A 9,271-nucleotide genomic window follows, 5' to 3' on the forward strand; every position below is an offset into this window, starting at 1 on the left:
GCCCTCCCTGAAACCCGCCCCCCGCAGCCAACCCCCAGAGTCTCATCTCCAGCCGGTGCCATGGCAACGGGGAGCGTCAGGCCCTGGCAGCCAGAGGAGCCCCTGAGAGGGGTTCCAGGCTGAGGCTGGGGAGGGGGGCGCAGCAGGCGCAGACAAGCAAACCTTCTGTTCCCCTGGCTGCTGCCAGCCCGAGATCAGCCCTGGGCCGGGGTGGGGGCCACACATAGAATGGTTCTCAGAGCCAAGTGGGCAGGGGGCAGGCCTCGTCCGTTCAGACTGACTCACCAGCACGCGGCCTTCCCCCAGCAGCCCAGAGCCCGCACATCGGGCAGGGCAGCTAGCTAAGGAGAAGCTGCCGCTAATTGCTGCCAATTACGGAGCATTGAGATTCCCCTCAGAGCCCTCCTGGGCAGCAGAGCCAGAGGGGAGAAAACGCCCACGTTTCACTCCCCTCTGGCTTTCCCAGCATCTGTTCTTTCACCCCTTCCTCCAGTCGCTCACCCTGAGTCTCCCACTTAACTGTTACTCAGCCTCCCCGTGCCTCGGGTTTCCCATCTGTAAGTCAGGGCTCGTCATTGAGTTGTCAAGGCCTTTGAATGAGTTAATACAAGGAAAATACTCAGAGCAGGGCCTGGCGCAAAGCTCTCGGCCAAGTCAGTGGCCACGTGACTGTTCTTCATTCACTCACGGGAGAATAAGTCACTCACTCATTCACTCACTTGCTGGCCTTGAGACCCTGCTAGGCTAAGCTTGTCAGCAAAGGATGCGTGTGGGAAATGGGGTGATGGGAAAGCCAGGAAGGGTAGCTGCGGTTGTTATTGGTATTGTCAGCAGGCTCAGCTTGGGTAGGGTCGGCTCTCCTCCTGGCGCACTCAAGGATTTAAAGGCCAACCCAGGACCAGAACCCAAGTCTAATGACTCCCAGTCCACTGTCTGCCAACCAGCTCTTTCTTCTACCTTTGTCTTGGCCCCTTAGTTTCATTTTTCACAAATGAGGAAACCCATCTAACAATTTGGGGGATGTCTTCAAGTTCCTCATATGGGATGAGGCTTGCAGTAGGTGCTCAATAGATGCTTACCCAGCATGAGAGATCAAATGTCTGTGTAGAGTCAGCTCTTCTGGTCCTCAGCTGCCCCCTAAAAACTCAGCACTCCCTGGGCTGGGAAACTGGGATAGGCAGGCGATGGTGACCCTTCCCCTCCAGGGAGGTGATGGGACGGGCTGGTGAGGGGGCAGCAGAGACATATGGGACCCTGATGCCAGCAGGCTGTGCCTGACGTCTCCCGGGGCAGTGAAAATACATGGAGGGGCTCAGCCAGGCCAGGGGCCACAGTCCCAGCTAGAAGCCACTTAATCCAGGTCAAAGTCCCAGTTCTACTACCTCATAAACATGTGACCTCTCTGAGTTTAACTTCCCTGAGTCCCAATTTTCTGCAAAACAGCAGAAGAGATACCCTTTTCCATTGCTGTGAGGGTTAGAGATGATGATGAAAGGCTCCTGACGTATAACAGGCGCCCAGTAAATGGTAATTATTATGATTATAGGACGATTTCAAGGGGGGAGAGGGTGGCCTTCAGTTGGGTTCTCTGGTGGACGATGCCAGGGAAGGGTATTCCACAGAAGCTCTGCATCAGCAGTTAGGGAAGGGGGAGATCGCGAGGCATCCGGGTGGTGGCAGAGAGAGATCTGTTAGGCTAGAAACTGGGGCTCTTCAGCAAAGCGGCAGGGCATGGGCAGAGAAGAAGGGCAGAGGCCACTCTGGGAAAAGTTTGGGGTGCTGAGTAAGGACTTGGGCCTCTGCCCTGGAGGCACTGGGAAGCCAACTTGTCAGGGTATTGACAGTGAGAGTAGAGGGCTAGCTGCTGGTTGGGCAGTGACAATGGTGCAAATCCAAGCCCTTATGGGGATGGGGGGCCTCCACAAAGGAGAGTGACAGGAGTAGGTTGGCATTTTGTGGGAGGGCGTGGATTGGAATGGGGACAGTGGAGGCAGCGAGACCAGTCTCAGGGATGAAGCCATCTCAAACCCAGCCTGACCTCCCTGGCAGGACCAGCTATATAATTTGCGGGGCTGAGTGCAAAATATAAATGCAGGGACCCTTGTTAAAAAACTATTCAGGGCTTCCCTGGTGGCGCAGTGGTTGAGAATCCGCCTGCCAATGCAGGGGACACGGGTTCGTGCCCCGGTCCGGGAAGATCCCACATGCCGTGGAGAGGCTGGGCCCGTGAGCCATGGCCGCTGAGCCTGCGCGTCCGGAGCCTGTGCTCTGCAACGGGAGAGGCCACAACAGTGAGAGGCCCGCGTACCGCAAAAAAACAAACAAACAAACAAAAAACTATTCAGCATTTCAAGGCAATGCTAGGCCCTTCTAAGCGTGGAGCCCGCTGTGACTGCACGTGCTGAATGCTCCTGAAGTCACCCCTGCTCCCTGGACTAAAGGGGAGGCCATCTGTCTGTCCATTCATCCATCCATGCAGGCATCCACCAACCTGTTTATCCATCTCTCCCATACACTTATTTATCACTCTTTCATTATCCATTCAGCAGAAAGGCCCCAGCCTGGGGGCTGATAAGGACACAAATACAGTTAAGACAGGAGTAGCCCACGGTCCACCGAGTCACACCTGAGCCTTTACCTTTAGAGCTTCAGTGACAGGTTTGTCAATCTGAGCCCTGCCCTCTGGGGCTGACTCTGGAACTCCCCCGCCCCCACCATCCATGACCACTTAGGCTCAGCCTCAGGAGTGGAGAAGCTAGAAGAGGGCATGTCACAGCCCTTATGATTCCACTTCCCAGGACAGAAGGTAACCAGGGCAGCAACAACAGGTGAAATAGCCACACAAAGGCTGGCAGGAGCTCTCAGGGGCTAAGAACAGAGCTGGATGGAACCTCTGGGGTCACTGAGCTGTCCCCTTGGCCCCCACCCCATCACTTTATGTAAAAGGAAATTATGGCCAGAATGGAGAAGTGATGTAACCAAAGGCTCCATGGTCCACAAGACTACCCAGAGGGGTTCCCATCCCTCATCGGGATGGTGTTGCTCCTTTTCAGCCAAAACTCTGCCCTGTGGCCTCACCCCGGGGAGAGCTGGAGCCTAATCCCTGGACCACAGAGGTGGATGGTGAAGATTCACCACATGCGCTGGCACAGAGGAAAGTCCAGACCTGCAGGCTGGGTCCTGGGCTCAGTGCTATCACTGACAACCTGTAGGACCTGAGGCACGTCCCTCCTCTTCTCTGGACCTCAGTTTCCCATGCATATAGTAAGGAAGTTGAACACAGTGATCCCCATAATCCTTTTCACTTCTGACCTTCAGGAACTATCTGACCTCCCCGGCCCTGCTGCCCCTACCTCCCAAGCGACAACCCTTTCCATCACAGGGCAGAGAAGCGGGTACCTCTGGCAGATGAAAGGTTTTGGACACCTGGGACATTAAATAGCTCTGATCTGAAGCGAGGAGAAGAGAGGGTACTAATGCAGTTAAAGCAATACACTTTGATTTTCAACCTCCTGCACTAGGCTGGGCTGGAGGGTCCCAGAAAGCATCTGGGAAAGGCGGATCCTGGGGTCACGGCCTGGGGTGTTCAGGAAGCTGTTTTGCCTGAGGGTTCTGGGCCTGAAGTCTTGGGAGGGGCTTCTACACTGGAAGCAACAGTGTGTGAATTCCACACTCCTCCCATTAGAGGTGGGTCTCTGCATCCATTCCCTTGCCTCTGGAGCCCATCACTCATTCATCTACCGTGGGCCAAAGCCTTGCTTCCTTTTGAAATCAGAGCCCATGAAGTTCGAAAATCAGCAAAGGGTCACAGCATCCACACACACCCCCTCACAGGCACTCCTCCTGACCCTCCTTCCTCAGTATCCCAGGAAAATAGGGCTGTGGGCTCTGGGAAAACACGACCTCAGAGCTCCCCAAGAAACTGAGTGCATTAACAGGCCGCTCTGATTGTCAGAATGTTCCTCCTCCTTGTTATAGGGCACCGTTTTCCATTAGCGGTCATCGATCCCGACCACTTTCTGTAATGTGTAGAAAAAGGGTAAGAAAAAACCCTTTCACTGTGAAGTTAAATATGCATGATCCCTGAGTACACAACAGAGCTTGTGCAGCTGCCAATCTGGACTGGTGTGGCTTGGAATCCTGGAATTGTTTTAGGGCTGAAAGGAGCTCAGAGATCATCTTGTTCAACCTCCTTGTTTTACTGATGGGAAAACTGAGACCCAGAGAGGGACTGACTCACCCACAGTCGCACAGGATGGGTTCCTGGGTCTGATGACCACCTCTGGACCTCTGAGGGGCACCACAGCCGAGACCCAGAATCCACCCAGCCTCTCAATCGTGGACTCTGGAGTCAAAAACACCCGGTTTAAATCCTGGCTCCATCACATCCTGGCTGTGGGACTTTGGGCAACTGACTTAACCTCTTAACCTCTCTGGGCATTTCTTCATCTGTAAAATGGAGAGTTTATATCCACTCCTCGACGTGGTTTGCGATGATTAAATTAGTTCAGCAAATATTTATTAAGCACTCACTGAATGCCAGGCCTGTTCCAAGCACTAAGGAATACAGCAGTGGACTTGATGGTAATGGATGTAAAGCACAATGAAAGTGCTCAGAGAGGGCTGGTCCCAAGTCTGTCATCCTGCACACATGGCTTCCCAGTTGAGGCGTTACAAGCTCTGATGCTGGGGAGACATGGTGGAGGGTTGCAGGAGCTGTGGAAAACAGGGCAGGAAGATCTCCCCCTTCCAAGGGTCCACTGCCTGCAGGGTTCTGAACCATGTGCCAGAAATGGGGTGAGGGGGTACATTTCAGGAATATCTGGGGCCTCTCTCATTCCTTCCTCCCTCCTCACCACTCAGTAGCCTGTCCTGAGCAAAGCACCCAGAGTCCCCTCCAGAGTCCCCTCCTTCAACCTAGAAGGCAGCTGATCTCAGAGCCAGACTGTACCTGGAGGATAGAGTTGAGCCTTTAGCACACCCATGGTGCCCAGGTCCCTTCCCTTCTGTGGACATAGCACTTCACGAGGTGCAGACCAATTTCACAGCCAGGTCATCCCGTGCAGGAGGTGGGGAGAGCTGCTGCTCTCTCTTAGCCTTTGGCATTAAGTCCAGCCCCAGGAGATGCAGGAACTGTGCTAAGCACCTTATCTGTATTATTACTTTGTGGACCCTGCATCCTACCCTACTGCTCACAGAGGAGGGGCCTGACGTCCAGAGAGGCAGAGCGCTAGCCCAGGGTCACACAGTCAGTCAGAGCCAAGGGGGGCTCATCAGATGCCCAAACCTGGTGTTGTTTACCCACCGTGCCCACTGCCTTCCAGATGCGGACGCAGCAAGAAAGAGGACGTGGGGGCCTGAGGTTGGCCACACAGTGGATTTGAGTCGAGCCAGGACCAGCGCTGGGTCTCCTGACTCTGAATCCACGGTGCTTTCCGCTGCCCCACATCTGTGGGCAATTAGAAGTCTCAGCTCTTCTTCCCACAGAGGAGGGAGGGCTGCCCGATCACCACTGAAGGGAGGGGACTCACCAGATGGTCTCCTTCCTCACTCAGGACCAAGCCAGGGCCCGGGTGGACCTGGGAGCAGGTCGGGCCTGAAGCTAATCTTTCTGCTGGAGAAAGTGCTGGAGCCAGGAGCAGGCTCTGTGGGAGGATGGAGACTCTCCGCTCTGACCAGGGGCTCCCTGGGAGCAAGGGGGTTAAGTCTTTGGTTTCAGGCAGACCTTGGCCTAAATACCAACTCTACCAACTAACTGTGTGACCCTGGGAAAGTCACTTAGCTTCTCTGAGCCTTGTTTTCCTTGTCTTCAAAACAGGGGTAAGACAATAGCCAGGACATGGAAGCAACCTAAATGTCCATCAACAGATGAATGGATAAAGAAGATATGGCACATATATACAACGGAATATTACTCAGCCATAAAAAGAAACGAAATTGAGTTATTTGTAATGAGGTGGATGGACCTAGAGTCCGTCATACAGAGTGAAGTAAGTCAAGTTATCTGTAGTGAGGTGGATGGACCTAGAGTCCGTCATACAGAGTGAAGTAAGTCAGAAAGAAAAAACAAATACTGTATGTTAACACATGTATATGGAATCTAAAAAAAAAAAAAGTTCTGAAGAACCTATGGGCAGAACAGGAATAAAGATGTAGAGAATGGACTTGAGGACACGGGGAGGGGGAAGGGTAAGCTGGGACGAAGTGAGAGAGTGGCATGGACATACATACACTACCAAATGTAAAATAGATAGCTAGTGGGAAGCAGCCGCATAGCACAGGGAGATCAGCTCGGTGCTGTGTGACCACCTAGAGGGGTGGGATAAGGAGGGTGTGAGGGAGACACAAGAGGGAGGAGATATGGGGATATATGTATACATATAGCTGATTCACTTTGTTATACAGCAGAAAGATATATGTATACGTATAGCTGATTCACTTTGTTATACAGCAGGAACTAACACACCATTGCAAAGCAATTATATTCCAGTAAAGAACAAAACAAAACAGGGGTAAGAATAATACCGATTCCAAAAACCTGTTGTGGGGATTATAAGGCGTACGAGGTTCCAGGCTCTGTGCCCAGCACAGGGTAAGCACTCCATGATGGTGACCAACATGGTCTGCATGTCCCCAAGTGCTGTGGATTCAGGGCCCTGATGCTTGGAGGCAGGGGAGGACTGCCTGATTTCAGAAGATCTTGTTAGAGGCCTCTGTGCACTTTGGGATCACAGAGGCAGGGGCACTCCCCCCCTTGACATATAGGAAAATGTCTAGGGGACACACATAAGGTTCTGGAAAGGCACCTGAAGGAAGACAAGAGGCCTGTGTTCTGGGCTCACCCTGGGGAACACAAGGTCTTCAGACAGTCCCTCCTCCCCTTCACAACCACATTTTCTCAGCCCCACTGGCCTCCTGGGAACACTGGGGCCAGAACACAAGATGGGGTAGCCTGGGGCCCAGACAATCTCTGATGTGTAAACAGAACACGAACAGAAAGAGAGGGTCAAGCAACAAGGCTCCAGGATGGCGGGCATGGTAAGCTCTTGGAAGACTAGAAGAACCTGGGAAGGCTGCCTGGAGGAGGTAGAATAGGGAGGGTCCTTGAAGGAAAAGGGAAAGTGGTAAGGAAGGGCATGCCCACTGGCAGGATGATGAAGATTCCTTCCGGGAATCCTGGGATCTGACCGGCAGGAACACAAAGCCCAAGTCTGGCGTGATGGGGCAGGGAGGTTACTATCTCCCTGAGCTCTGCCACCTACTAGCTGTGTGGTACAGTTTTGTGGCTGCTGTGAGCCTCAGTTTCCTCACTCGTAAATTGGGTATAAAATCAGTCCCTGCCTCTGGATTTGCTGGTGAGCGTTACATGAGATCATGCTTATAAAACACTCCACATGGTCCTGGCATGCAGTAAGTGTCAATCAGTGGCAGCCGCTCTTAGGAGTTTGGGCTTTCTATAGGCACCTTCTACTAGGGAGACTCACAGAAGGAATCAGATTCATATTTTAAGATGGAGCGGAGAAGGAGGGAGACAGTGAGGAGGCCTGAGCAGCTGCCTGGGACCAGAGGAAAAGGCCCAGCAGCCAACCCCGCTTCTTCACAGAGGGGCCCCCAGATCTGACTGCCAGATCCCAAACCCCCAACCCAGGCTGCATGACTGTAACTGTTAGGACGGGCCTGCCATGGCCCCCTCGCCTTCGCACTTTCCCAGCCGCTGGGGGTTTGGAAGGACATCTTAGGAATCTGGAAAATTTGCAAATCCATTTAAATCCTGAGAGGTTGCCTGGCGGCCGACGGGCCTAGAGCCAGACAGATTCTTAGGGACTAGGCTTGGGCCCAGGGACATAGGCAGTGGATCTGAGGTCCCCGTTCCCTGCTAGGTCCTCTTGCCATGTACCCTGCTGGCCATCTCTCAATTCCCCTCTCACACCCCTCCCAGCTCTCCCCGCCACCCCCTAACAGGCGGTGCTTTGCTTTGGAGCCCCCCCACCCCCACCCCTGCTCGGCACCCAGAAACCTCTGGGATTTGTTTGATGAGGGCAGGGGGCACCGACCCCAGAAGCAGCCTGAGCAGGAGAGAGCTGGCTCCTCCAGCCCTGATGTCACCGACAGCCTCCCCGGCCTCCTCCCACCTGGTTTGGTTAAAAATATTTTCCATTTTTTGACCTACCCAAGAAGTCGCAGTCTGGGACAAGGGGACAGGACAGGGCGCTGGGGTTCCCTCCTCTTCCCAGCACTTACCTTGCTGCTGATGCCTTCTGAAGTGTGGGCAAGGTCCTGGGCTCTGGGCTGTCACCCCCTCCAGGAAGACCTCCTCACTGCCTACCCTCTCCTGTTATCAGAAAGACTTTGCTGGACCCGAAATTGGGCAGCGGCAGGGTAGGAGGGCAGTGAGGACCTTTGCAGGCTCCCAGAGCCTCAGGAGAATGGAGGGAGTGAGGGCCTATGGGGGTGAGGAGTGGCCTCACTCCCAAAGCATCCCTCTGGAGGAGCAGGGCTGCCAGGAGGGGCCGCCCTAGATCTGTCTGTCTGTATCGCTGGGCACAGGCTGCTGCCTGGTGCCGCTGGTCAGAGGGGCCCAGGCGCTCTCCTCCTAGTCCCTCCTTCACTCCGGCTCCAGACTGGGCGGGCAGGGACTGCGGGCTGCTGGCAGCCCCAGGAGCTCACACCACCGTGGGCTTCCCTGCCCCCCCACTTTGGGGGAAAGGCTGCAGGACGGCCTCTGATTGGCTCAGCTGGGAGAAGGGGGGCTGGGGGCGGGGAGGGTGGACGCGTGCGTCTGTTTTCAATTTTAGTTCCCCCTCCCTCTTTCTTTTCCCCCAAGTTCCTTGTTTTTCTTCCTCTCATTTGCCTCTGCTTGCTCCCTCCCGTAGCCTGCTCACTCAGGATGTGAGGAGATGTTTAGAAATTCCGCAGCCTACGCCAGCCAGCCGCTGAGTCACTTTTATTAAAGAGTGGCCTGGCCCCACTCACCTGATGCCTGTCTCGGGTGGCAGACTCCCCTTGCCGTGGCACCTGGGGCTGGGTCCCTTCTCTGTGCCTTAGCTTTCCCATCTGTAAAAGGAGCTCTGATAACCTATCCGGTTGATTCCATCGACATTCATTCCTTAAACAAGCTTGTTGAGCACCTACTATGTGCCAGACACTGTGCTGGGTGTTGGGATGCAGTAGTAAGTTACAGTCCCTGACCTCAGGGTACCTAGGCTAGTGGGAGAGACAGTGCCCAGGGAGGGCAGGGGGGCTGAGAGTGCATTTAGAGGGGCACTCGCAG

General features: G+C 54.3%; 1 protein-coding gene across 1 annotated transcript in view; it reads right to left on the reverse strand.

Moving 5' to 3' along the window:
- The window catches only part of PDGFRB (platelet derived growth factor receptor beta), a 34,836-nt gene extending 26,192 nt beyond the window's left edge, over positions 1-8,644 (reverse strand). The window contains exon 1 of the mRNA XM_028483268.2: positions 8,242-8,644. The gene's annotated coding sequence lies outside the window, so the exon portion shown is untranslated. The remainder of the gene's footprint in view (positions 1-8,241) is intronic.
- Positions 8,645-9,271: the final 627 nt, after the last annotated feature.

This window comes from Physeter macrocephalus, unplaced genomic scaffold, assembly GCF_002837175.3.
Source record: "Physeter macrocephalus isolate SW-GA unplaced genomic scaffold, ASM283717v5 random_15, whole genome shotgun sequence".
Taxonomy (NCBI): Eukaryota; Metazoa; Chordata; class Mammalia; order Artiodactyla; family Physeteridae; genus Physeter; species Physeter macrocephalus.